Source organism: Pinus tabuliformis, chromosome 5_1 (genome assembly GCF_031772625.1).
Source record: "Pinus tabuliformis cultivar Carrire ecotype Pingquan chromosome 5_1, CPIR1, whole genome shotgun sequence".
NCBI lineage: Eukaryota > Viridiplantae > Streptophyta > Pinopsida > Pinales > Pinaceae > Pinus > Pinus tabuliformis.
In genome coordinates this window covers 294,877,844-294,891,274 of record NC_142305.1, presented here as the reverse complement: position 1 = coordinate 294,891,274, position 13,431 = coordinate 294,877,844, and the positions used below count along the sequence as shown (strand labels likewise).

General features: G+C 34.0%; 1 long non-coding RNA gene across 2 annotated transcripts; it reads left to right on the top strand.

The window, feature by feature from the left end:
• The first annotated feature begins 2,356 nt into the window (after positions 1-2,356).
• On the top strand, positions 2,357-8,699 carry LOC149164513 (uncharacterized). Of its 2 annotated transcripts, XR_016260263.1 has the most exons (9): positions 2,357-2,516; positions 3,651-3,754; positions 3,895-5,711; positions 6,287-6,407; positions 6,531-6,566; positions 6,667-6,857; positions 7,119-7,236; positions 7,825-7,926; positions 8,593-8,699. It is a non-coding gene; the product is annotated as an uncharacterized LOC149164513 (long non-coding RNA). The 2 variants fall into 2 exon arrangements; XR_016260262.1 differs by having other exon boundaries at positions 3,651-5,711.
• Positions 8,700-13,431: the final 4,732 nt, after the last annotated feature.

Sequence of the window (13,431 nt, the reverse complement as noted above, 5' to 3'; positions counted from 1 at the left end):
GGGATTGAATTTGGATAAAATACCCTCTAGTGATCCATGGCATGTCTACAATGATTGGTGCTAGGTTATTAAACGATGTTGAAAAACTTGATTTGTCTCCTGGGAGAGTTGGGGCATAGATATTGGATATAAAACATATTTCAGGTTAGGCAATTAAATGGAACTTCATTGTAATTAAATTAGTGGTGGAAAACATGTCCAAAGCTCATACTTCCTAAGGATTCTAGAAGGTTGTTAGGCCTCCAACTTGTCCTTGTGCATCTATGACTATCCATTGAAAATTCCTCCAATTTCTTGAGGTGATTTTGGCCATGTGTTCACTTGTACACTTAGTTTCCTGTATCAACACGAAAGTCAAGGTATCTTTCCTCAATTTTTTTCCAATGAGCCTTTGTTTTCCTTTACAGTGTAGGCCCCTTATATTCCAAGAGATAAAGTTCATTGAGAAATAGGGTTAGTGGAGGGATAAACCTTTGAGATTAACTTGATTCGACCTGAATTGAGCAATAACTTTGCTAGCTCTTCAAGGATTTGTTGGTCATATTTTATTCCTTTTTTCTTTTCATCTTTCCGTGATTTATGGGATTCTTTGAAAACTTAGGATTGAACTCCCAGTTGAGAACCTGAAGATGATATACTTGATTATTTTTTCTGAGTTTGGATTTGAGCTTTGAGGTAGGCTTTTCCTAAGATTTGAACTCGATGTTGCAATATTGTGCTGGGGTCGTTACCCTTCAAGGATTTGGCCATGCTTGTTAAATAAAGGGTGTTGAGATCCATTTCTTCAGTATCATTGATTCTTGTTTCATTCTCTTGATCCTGTGTGTTGACATCTTAAATTACTGGTTCTAGAATTGTTTTAAGGGTGCTTTTGGTTCCTTTTATGGAATGGGAAAGATGTGCTTCAAGATTTGGCTCAAATATGGCTCGATCTATGTCTTAGGGTTTTTTAGGGTCCTTCTGGAAAGGTTGAGCTAAGGGATCCAAATTAGTTAAAGGGTAAAAGTTATTGCTAGTTTTAGGTTATTTTCTAGAGAGTGGGGGCAGAGCTTTGTGGCTTCTTCATCGAGATCGAGGCTCAGAGAAACCCTTTTCATCCTTTGCATCTTGTTGTGGTTGAGTCATGATTGGGGTTAAAGGGAGCATTCCCTGAATAAGTGGTCATATCCATGACAACGCCGACATTAGAAGGGGATGTGCTCATGATGCAAGTTTATTTCTAAAGCTCATCTTGAGAGTATATATTTATTGATTCAAGGAATGGCTCGGAAATATTCATTTAAACACAAATATTTGCATAAGAAATGTACCTTGCTTGTTTGGTGGCTTAAGACACCTCGACAAAGTTTCCGAGAGCATTTATTATTCTGACAAGTATTTCTCCTTCCCAAAATTCTCGTGATATTGAGTACAAGCAGATCCATACTAGAGTGGGTTTAAAATATTCTTTGTTTGGAATGAATCATTTTGTCTAGTACCAGAGGTATAGCCCAATTAAGTTGTAGAAGTAAGGTTCTCCTTCAAAAATCTTGGTTTTGTCTTCAAGACTTGCAAAGATGACCATAAAGAAGCCTTTTGGTCCAAGTTCCAACTTGATTTGTCCCTTGGGCCACCATCTTTGTTGGATCCACCATGAGAGCACTGTTGTCACACACACACACACACACACACTATGTGAAAAATTTCACTGTTTAAATTGCATTTTTAAATGGATAAATGGATTCAATGCCTTGAAAATATCGTTAGGAGCTTGGATTGTGTAAACTATATAACATAAACTTATAATTACAACAAATCTTTAATGAATTTCAAAGAAAATTGGCAAAAGAATGTACCTCAAAAAGGCTAAAATATAAGAATTTATTGTTTCCAATTGTTTTATATAATATATACATATCTTTTTTTTAATATTAGCATTGAAATCTTTCACTTAACATGAGTACTAAAATATTTTATTTATGAACCACATTAAACACGTATTTTTTTTTATTAATATATTTTTCAATACGTCACTATAATGTAATATTTATTTATGACTTGTATAAATTTATTATTGTTATTATTATTAATAATTTAAATATTTATTTTCAATTACTTTTTCTATTCATTCATGATTTGAAATATTTAAAATAATAAAATACCTATTTCAACTCACACTAAATTTAATTGTGTATATAATTTCAATTTTTAAGCTGTAAGGGGTTCCCTCTGAAATGAACTTCCCTCTTTTCCACTTGTCATCGCCTTAGTCGTTAGATTATATGTTAGACGATTGGAATGTGGTTAATCGTTGGATCAAAAGTAGTTTGAAAAGAAGGGTTATTAAACTCTAACCCATCACTGCCGAACGATTTCGACTTCGTGTCTTTTATTGCAGGCAACGACGCTCACATGCTGCCTACGAGTAAAAATTCAACCTTCCATCCCTCGCAACAGTTTGGACTTTGCGTTGTCATAGGTTGCAGGCAAGAACGGTTTGGACTTCACGTCGTAGATTGCAGGCAACAACGGGCCAGGTAAACCCTTGCCACAACAATAAATTTTCTATCTCGCTGTAATTCAAGAAATTCAAGAAGAGGAAGAGACTCTTAATGGTTGCAATGGACCATATTTCCTGTAAAGCGAGAAAATATTGGCAATCTGCATTTGTTTGTCAAGACTCGAGAAACAATAGAATTGCATTCTATTCAATTTAGAGTGCATTGTGATGTTTGAAATTGTTGCTCTATGTCCTGTTCTAGTTGCTAGGGTGATTAAGGAATCAGGATGTAGTTAGATTCAGGGGAAGAATAGGATGAAATGGGTTGTTGAAATGGAAGATTAGTGATTCTGTATGAGACCTATAAGAGGGATAAAAAAGCAAGGAAGTAGTTTTGAAAACAAATTGAAGGCGGTTGTTAGCCTCTGGGGAAGAGAAGAAAAGTAAAATATAATTACTGTAATTTTAAACCTTATTATCATCTTGGAAGAAAAATAGTAATGAGCCTCAACAAGACAGTATTCACCCATGGTTCGTAAAAGTCTTTATGTTTTGAATTCGTAGAAATAGTGATATAAAATAGTGGGTTACACAGCAAATTTACTTAAATTAACAGCATATGAGTGCACAGAACAGTAAAATTACACTATAATAATTTTTGTAAACGGAGCAAGAACCGAATGACAACACCAACAAACTTAAAAAAAAAACCGTTCTTGTACAGTTATTCAACTTAACCACACAGAGTACCCAAATAATAAATATTATTTGTAAATAAGCACTTTAACATTTCAGATAGCAGTGCAAAACCAAAGGAAAATATTATGTTCCTTCCACTGGACGGTTTTGACAAATGACTAACAACATATAAGAGCATAAATAACCAAGTCTTTGCACTTCGACACTTTAAATTGCACAGTGACAAATTTGGAGCAGAACCATAACCCCAAAGGGCATACAATATCCAAAACAGGGAGGAAATTTCTGATAGAAACATTGCATTGAATTTATAATACAATTGTTGCATTGGATTGACAATACAATTGCTTGGTTGAGGTGAGAATAATACAATTAATGCAAGCATTGTGTTGGAGAATTTAATACACATGTTGCAATGCAATAAGGTTTTATATCAAAGAATGCAAATAAAATTTACATTTTAATGTTGTAGGCCTGTAAGGAGAGTTGTTGGGCTTTCACCAATGGCAAAACATTGGACAACTTCGCCCCTAATCTGATATGGAGAAGCTACTTCAAGAGTGGTTGGTAAAACTGGTTATGTTGTCTCCTAGGTATTGCATTCTCTTACCCTTCAGTGAGTATCTCTCCAATTTCTGGATTGATTTTGTAGGTTCTTACACTTGCTAATATGGAATGGGGTGAAACATTTGATCCATCATTCCTTGGATACGCAGGTGAGGTTGAAGAGGAGCACATTGTTGATTGATGTCATTTTGATCAATAGAGCACACAGTTCCAAAGCAGTAAAACTGGTTAATGTTGTAATTTTGTTATGGAAAGAACAATTATCTTCTTGGGTTGTGCATCATTACTGGTGTTGTGCTAAAAACAGATTTTAAAAATAGTGATGACTATATTCAATCAGGTAGTTTGGAATTGCCTAAGATCACTGGTCACATGTGTGATAAATTAGGTTTCCATAATATTATGAGGTGTGCTAATGATTACATGCTTGATGAGATGGACTGCTCTATGCATAGCGTCTTTATCCACTGCGATAAGGACAATGGAATCTAACGTAGGAATCTGAGCATTGTGTTGGAGAACTTAATACACATGTTGCAATGCAATAAGGTTTTATATCAAAACATGCAAATAAAATTTACATTTTAATGTTGCTGTGTAGGCCTGTAAGGAGAGTTGTTGGGCTTTCACCAATGGCAAAACATTGGACAACTTCACCCCTAATCTGATATCGTGAAGCTGCTTCAAGAGTAGTTATAGAGCTGCAAAATGGTAGTATGTAGAGACTAATTTGTATGCAAATATTTAATTCTGGTGGTAGTATCAAAATAAATTATTAATAAATAACAGATAGGAATTTTGTGTTAATGTTCTGGTGGGTTTAAACTTTTTACATAAACCTAACCTTTTCCTGGTAGAATGAATGAGAATAGCACCGAGAAATGTAAATACTGATGAATATAAGGGTTTTTCCAAGAGGTTGGGTTAGTCTCCCGGTCGGGTTCTGGAGAGAAACAACAGGTAGACAGTCCCTGAGTCTCGAAGGCATAGTCCAGGGTTGTTGAAATGGAAGATTAGCGATTCTGTATGAGACCTATAAAAGGGATAAAAAAGCAAGGAAGTAGTTCTGAAAACAAATTGAAGGCGGTTATTAGCCTCTGGGGAAGAGAAGAAAAGTAAAATATAATTACTGTAATTTTAAACCTTATTATCATCTTGGAAGAAAAATAGTAATGAGCCTCAACAAGACAGTATTCACCCATGGTTCGTAAAAGTCTTTATGTTCTGAATTCGTAGAAATAGTGATATAAAAGATTGGGTTACACAATAAATTTACTTAAATTAACAGCATATGAGTGCACAGAACAATAAAATTACTCTATAATAATTTTCGTAAATGGAGTAAGAACCGAACGACAACACCAACAGACTATAAAAAAAACCATTCTTGTACAGTTATTCAACTTAACCGCACAGAGTACCCAAATAATAAATATTGTTCGTAAATAAGCACTTTACATTTCAGATAGCAGTGCAAAACCAAAGGAAAATATTATGTTCCTTCCACTCGACGGTTTTGACAAATGACTAGCAACATATATGAGCATAAATAACCAAGTGTTCGCACTCCGACACTTTAAATTGCACAGTGAAAAATTTGGAGCAGACCCATAACCCCGAAGGCTATACAATATCCAAAACAGGAAGGAAATTTTTGATAGAAACATTGCATTGAATTGATAATACAATTGTCGCATTGGATTGACAATACAATTGCTTGGTTGAGGTGAGAATAATACAATTAATGCAAGCATTGTGTTGGAGAATTTAATACACATGTTGCAATGCAACAAGGTTTTATATCAAAGCATGCAAATAAAATTTACATTTTAATGTTGCTGTGAAGGCCTGTAAGGAGAGTTGTTGGGCTTTCTCCAATGGAAAAACATTGGACAACTTCGCCCCTAATCTGATATGGAGAAGCTGCTTCAAGAGTGGTTGGTAAAACTGGTATGCTGTCTTGTAGGTATTGCATTCTCTTACCCTTCAGTGAGTATCTCTCCAATTTCTAGATTGATTTTGTAGGTTCTTACGCTTGCTAATATGGAATGGGGTGAAACATCTGATCCATCATTCCTTGGATATGCAGGTGAGGTTCAAGAGGAGCGCATTGTTGATTGATGTCATTTTGATCAATAGAGCACATAGTTCTAGAGCAGTAAAACTGGTTAATGTTGTAATTTTGTTATGGAAAGAACAGTTATCTTCTTGGGTTGTGCATCATTGTTGGTGTTGTGCTAAAAACATATTTGAAAAATAGTGATGACTATATTCAATCAGGGATTTTGGAATTGCCTAAGATCACTGGTCACATGTGTGATAAATTAGGTTTCCATAATATTATGAGGTGTGCTAATGATTACATGCTGGATGAGATGGAATGCTCTATGCACGGCGTCTTTATCCACTGTAATAAGGACAATGGAATCTAACGTAGGAATCTAAGCATTGTGTTGGAGAACTTAATACACATGTTGCAATGCAATAATGTTTTATATCAAAGCATGCAAATAAAATTTACATTTTAATGTTGCTATGTAGGCCTGTAAGGAGAGTTGTTGGGCTTTCGCCAATGTAAAAACATTGGACAACTTCACCCCTAATCTGATATGGAGAAGCTGCTTCAAGAGTGGTTGGTAAAACTAGTTACACTGTCTCCTAGGTATTGCATTCTCTTACCCTTCAATGAGTATCTCTCCAATTTCTGGATTGATTTTGTACGTTCTTACAATTGCTAATATGGAATGGGATGAAACATTTGATCCATCATTCCTTGGATATATAGGTGAGGTTGAAGAGGATTGCATTCTCTTACCCTTCAGTGAGTATCTCTCCAATTTCTGGATTGATTTTGCAGTTTCTTACACTTGCTAATATGGAATGGGGTGAAACATTTGATCCATCATTACTTGTATATGCAGGTGAGGTTGAAGAGGAGCGCATTGTTGATTGATGTCGTTTTGATCAATAGAGCACACAGTTCCAGAGCAGTAAAACTAGTTAATGTCGTAATTTTGTTATGGAAAGAACAATTATTTTCTTGGGTTGTGCATAATTACTGGTGTTGTGCTAAAAACAGATTTTAAAAATAGTGATGACTATATTCAATCAGGTAGTTTGGAATTGCCTAAGATCACTTGTCACATGTGTTATAAATTAGGTTTCCATAATATTATGAGGTGTGCTAATGATTACATGCTGGATGAGATGAAATGCTCTATGCATGACATCTTTATCCACTGTGATAAGGACAATGGAATCTAATGTAGGAATCCGAGCATTGTGTTGGAGAATTTAATACACATGTTGCAATGCAATAAGGTTTTATATCAAACCATGCAAATAAAATTTACATTTTAATGTTGTTGTGTAGGCCTGTAAGGATAGTTGTTGGGCTTTCACCAATGGCAAAACATTGGACAACTTCACCCCTAATCTGATATGGAGAAGCTTCAAGAGTGGTTGGTAAAACAGGTTATGTTGTCTCCTAGGTATTGCATTCTCTTACCCTTCAGTGAGTATCTCTTCAATTTCTGGATTAATTTTGTAGGTTCTTACACTTGCTAATATGGAATGGGGTGAAACATTTGATCAATCATTCCTTGGATATGCGGGTGAGGTTGAAGAGGAGCACACTGTTGGTTGATGTCATTTTGATCAATAGAGCATTCCAGAGCAGTAAAACTGGTTAATGTTGTAATTTTTTTATGGAAAGAACAATTATCTTCTTGGGTTGTGCATCATTACTGGTGTTGTGCTAACAACAGATTTTAAAAATAGTGATGACTATATTCAATCAAGTAGTTTTGAATTGCCTAAGATCACTGGTCACATGTGTGATAAATTAGGTTTCCATAATATTATGAGGTGTGCTAATTATTACATGCTGGATGAGATGGAATGCTCTATGCACGACGTCTTTATCCACTGTGATAAGGACAATGGAATCTAACGTAGGAATCTGAGCTTTTATAGAGTTTTTCTTTATTGGCTTGATTAAATTATTATCTTCTTAAATATTGATTTCTTCCTTTATCTACAATTCCATTATTTAGCTGATATGCTTGCTTTCTTGATAGATAATTGCTGGTGGTGGTGTCATTGAAGCAACTTAACAGTGCATAGAGAACTTGGTAACCATATAGGTTCTAGGGGAATCTCTTTTGATCACACCAATTTGAGTGCGTATTCCTTGACTCTTAATTGTACTTTTGCAATTTTTTAGTTTTTTGATTCACAATCTCAATTTTGTTCAATATTTTTCTGCCTCTAATTTGTTTGTGGAATACAAATTTTTGTTGAAAATGATGTTTTTTTAACAGGTTGCTGGTGGTGGTTCTGTTAAAGTAACTTTATCGCTATAATATAACCATGTGTTGCAGATATACACAAACAAATGTGTTGGAACTATACAAGCCATGCGTTGAGATGGATATGCAAACAAATGCTACATTATATTACAACTGTGTTGAAAGGAATGATGTAAACAAACCTGCATTTAAAAAATGTTACAAGAAGTGCCTTGTAGGGATACAATGTTACAAGAAGTGCCTTGTATGATACAATGTTACGAGAAGTGCCTTGTATGGATACAATGTTAAAAAATGTTACAAGAAGTGCATTGGGAGGAGAAATGTTATTGCAATGGTTGAAGAGTGATAGAAACATTGCATTGAATTGATAATACAATTGTTGCATTGGATTGACAATACAATTGCTTGGTTGAGTTGAGAATAATACAATTAATGCAAGCATTGTGTTGGAGAATTTAATACACATGTTGCAATGCAATAAGGTTTTATATCAAAGCATGCAAATAAAATTTACATTTTAATGTTGCTGTGTAGGCCTGTAAGGAGAGCTGTCGAGCTTTCACCAATGGCAAAACATTGGACAACTTCGCCCCTAATCCGATATGGAGAAGTTGCTTCAAGAGTGGTTGGTAAGAGTGGTTGGTAAAACTGGTTATGTTGTCTCCTAGGTATTGCATTCTCTTACCCTTCAGTTAGTATCTCTCCAATTTCTGGATTGATTTTGTAGGTTCTTACACTTGCTAATATGGAATGGGGTGAAACATTTGATCCATCATTCCTTGGATATGCAGGTGAGGTTGAAGAGGAGCGCATTGTTGATTGATGTCATATTGATCAATAGAGCACATAGTTCCAGGGCAGTAAAACTGGTTAATGTTGTAATTTTGTTATGGAAAGAACAATTATCTTCTTGGGTTGTGCATCATTACTGGTGTTGTGCTAAAAAGAGATTTAAAAAATAGTGATGACTATATTCAATTAGGTAGTTTGGAATTGCCTAAGATCATTGGTCACATGTGTGATAAATTAGGTTTCCATAATATTATGAGGTGTGCTAATGATTACATGCTGGATGAGATGGAATGCTCTATGCACGACGCCTTTATCCACTGTGATAAGGACAATGGAATCTAACGTAGGAATCTGAGCTTTTATAGAGTTTTTCTTTATTGGCTTGATTAAATTATTATCTTCTTAAATATTGATTTCTTCCTTTATCTACAATTCCATTATTTAGCCGATATGCTTGCTTTCTTGATAGATAATTGTTGGTGGTGGTGTTGTTGAAGCAACTTAACAATGCATAGAGAACTTGGTAACCATATATGTTCTAGGGGAATCTCTTTTGATCACACCAAGTTGAGTGCGTAGTCCTTGACTCTGAATGGTACTTTTGCAATTTTTTAGTTTTTTGATTCACAATCTCAATTTTGTTCAATATCTGTCTGCCTCTATTTTGTTTGTGGAATACAAATTTTTGTTGGGAATGATGTTTTCTTGACAGGTTGCTGGTGGTGGTTCTGTTAAAGTAACTTTATCGCTATCCTTGGGGAACTTGGCAACCACTTTAGATTCTAGGGAATCACTTGCTATTATAGAGTTTGAAGAATCTTTTTTGATCATTTGAAAGGTGTGTGCATAACTACTTATTCTGCAGAGTATTGGAATGTAGGTTCTTGTTGTGAATGTTGCAAAAGATGCTAGAGAGCTTTGTGCTTTAACATCATACTGCTCAGAGAAAGGCTGACAAAATGCATCTCCCAAAGTATGAAGAATGACAAAATTTGTTTGCTTGTGTCCAAGATGACAATGCAAAGTTTATTGATAAGGAGAGCCATAACCTCAAAGTGTAAAAAACCAAAATCCCTAATTCTAATTACTCTTAAAACCCAGAAAATAATGTTTAGTTTTAGAAGAAAGAAAGACAAATGAAACCTTTTAAGTTGCAATAAAAGTTTTCCCTGTGAAGCTATCAAATTGGAGAATGTGAATTTGAGAAATGGAAATAAACAAGCTCAGTCTCTTTGTAAAAATTCCAAGGGACTTAAAATTAATTATGTTAAGCCAAAATTCCAAGGGACTTAAAATTAATTATGTTAAGCCACCTTTGGTTTGTTGAAGGGTGAATGCATACGTCAATTGCCAACCTTAATATAATGGTTGAAGGAGGTAAGCGTTCAAGTGTGGTTGGTAAAACTGGTTATGCTGTCTCCTAGGTATTGCATTCTCTTACCCTTCAGTGAGTATCTCTCCAGAATTTCTAGATTCATTTTGTAGTTTGTGACACATGCTATTATGGAATGGGGTGAAACATTTGATCCATCCTTCCTTGGATATGCAGGTGAGGTTGAAGTGGAGCACATTGTTGATTAATGTCATATTAATCAACAGGGCGCACAGTTCCAGAGCAGTGAAACTGGTTAATGTTGTAATTTTGTTATGGAAAGAATAGTTATCTTCTTGGGTTGTGCATCATTACTGGTGTTGTGCTAAAAACAAATTTTAAAAATAGTGATGACTATATTCAATCAGGTAGTTTGGAATTTATAAATTAGGTTTCCATAATATTATGAGGTGTGCTAATGATTACATGCTGGATGAGATGGAATGCTCTGTGCACGGTGCCTTTATCCACTGTGATAAGGACATTGGAATCAAACGTAGGAATTTGAGCTTTTATAAAGTTTTTCTTTACTGGCTTGATTAAATTATTATCGTCTTAAATATTGATTTCTTCCTTTATCTACAATTCCATTATTTTAGCCGATATGCTTTCTTTTTTGATAGATAATTTCTGTTGGTGGTGTTGTTGAAGCAACTTATCAGTACATAGAGAACTTGGTAACGATATAGGTTCTAGGGGAATCTCTTTTGATCACATCAAGTTGAGTGCGTAGTCCTTGACTCTGAATGGTACTTTTGCAATTTTTTAGTTTTTTGATTAACAACCTCAATTTTTTTCAATATTTGTGTGCCTCTATTTTGTTTGTGGAATACAGATTTTTGTTGGGAATGATGTTTTCTTGACAGGTTGCTCGTGGTGGTTCTTTTCAATTAAATTTATCGCTATCCTTGGGGAACTTGGCAACCACTTTAGATTCTAGGGAATCACTTGCTATTATAGAGTTTGAAGAATCCTTTTTTATCATTTGAAAGGTGTGTGCATAATTGCTTATTCTGTAGAGTATTGGAATGTAGGTTCTTGCTGTGAATGTTGCAAACGATGTTAGAGAGCTTTGTGCTTTAACATCATACTGATTAGAGAATCATATAATATTGGTATTGGATTTGACTTAATCCAAATAAAGAAGTATTTTTAATGATTATATTTTCCAAAAACCCCATAGTAAATAAATATACATAATAGATGAATATATCTTTTAATTTAATGATTATATTTTCCAACAAAGGCACTCTTCCTAGAACTCACCATATACAAAATACCACAATTAACTCATAGTTAATTCACCGGATATCCAACATCATTTATAAACTTGTGATGCAATTTTAAATGTGGAAATACAACCATCATATTTTTTATGATGTTATTTTTCTTTATTTACCTCATCCATTATAATCTACTATTTGGGATTTTTTATTGAAACTTAAAAAACATCTTAGAAGATCAAGAGCCAATCTTTGTTACAAGCATTATAATATCTATAAATTTCAGATAATGTATATCATATGCAATTTTCTTTATTAATTCTTATTTTCAATCACCATTTACATTTATGCCTTATGACGTTTCCTTTGCAACATCTGGTGCAAATGCTAGTTTTAAAAATCAACTGACAAGATTCAATATTCACGGAATATGTTTCGTTTGATTACCACATCTACAACTATGATATCTACGACTATGATTTATGAGAGTGCTCTCCTCTTTCACATTACAACTTAAAAATAAAATATTTGAATCATGAACTACCGTTGGTAACGTGGCAATTAAGGTAATTCAAACTATTTTATGAAGGATATTGAAACCGATATAACTTAAAAATAAAATATTTAAATCATGAACTGTCGTTGATAATGTGACAATTAAATCCTGAACTGTCGCTAGTTAGTATTTTAAAAGGGTTTGGAAGATATTTTCAAATCTATTTAGAACTTGCCAAGATATGTTTTTTTTTTTTATAAATTGGAATGGTATATATTATATAAAATTATGAACAATATATTAAATTAGGCAGTATAGCTAGTGTTTCCTGTCGCTTAGTTTAAATAAAATATTTTGATGTCATGATGTGTTGTAATTGAAAAAGGGACTGCTCCTATTAAAGCAATTGCTATGGTGCGAGTCATAAGGTATCTAAAAAAATTTGAACAAATGGAAGAGGGTAGATGGTCTAAAGTTGTCTTTAATGATAGATTGTGCAAGAGAAAAAATACTTGGATGCAACAAAATAACAAATGGTTTAGTAAATGGGGTATTTGCTTGAACGCGTGTCCCATAAAGAATAAAGAGATAAAAGCTTTTGTTATGGAAAAGTTCCACAAGAGTGCTTAGGATAAGGAGCTAGGAAGAAAGAAAAAGTATTATATTGAATTGTTCAATCCTACTCATAGTCATCAACCAAAAGCATACATAGAGGCCAATATCTCTTAGAGAGCCAAAATTCTGATTGCTCAGTTAAGGACTAATTCTCATAAACTCCGTTGTGAAACATGGCGTTGGAAAAGGCCAAAAGAAGTGTGGGAGGAAAGAGTATGCATTTTTTGTTCTTCTGTAAAAGTGGATACAGAAAAACATTTCATTTTAGAATGTGAGGCCTTCAAAGACAACATGGAAAATCATGCAGGTATGCTCGCAACTTGCTCTTGGGATAATCTATTTAACGAGTGGTTTGTCGAGAAGCTGGGAGCATTTATTTTGAAGCTTCACAGAAAAAGGACCGAATACATCAAGCAGATGAAGAAGCAATCTGTCCCATAGGCAATCTTTAGCCTTGTGGACGTTAAAATAATTTCTTTCTTTCTTTCTTTCCCAATAATAATAAAATTGTAAAAATGAGTTATATGAATATTTGTTTAACCATTTTCCTTTATTGATTTTTTTTTTATGTAATTAAACATTTTATGGTAGGTAAGAGTTATATATATATATATATATATAGAGAGAGAGAGAGAGAGAGAGAGAGAGAGAATTGACATTGAAGAGAATGACAACAAAAAAATGTTTTATATTTATTTATTTAACATTAAATGATGGCAATTTTTTTATATAATATTCATGTTATAAGGTCAAAGTTATTGTCATTGAACTTATGTTGAGCAAGATACTTATGGGATATTAACTTAGTAGGCATAATGTGGCATTGTGTTTGACTGGAATTAAATGGCATCTTAGTTAACTATGGTTAAGATGCA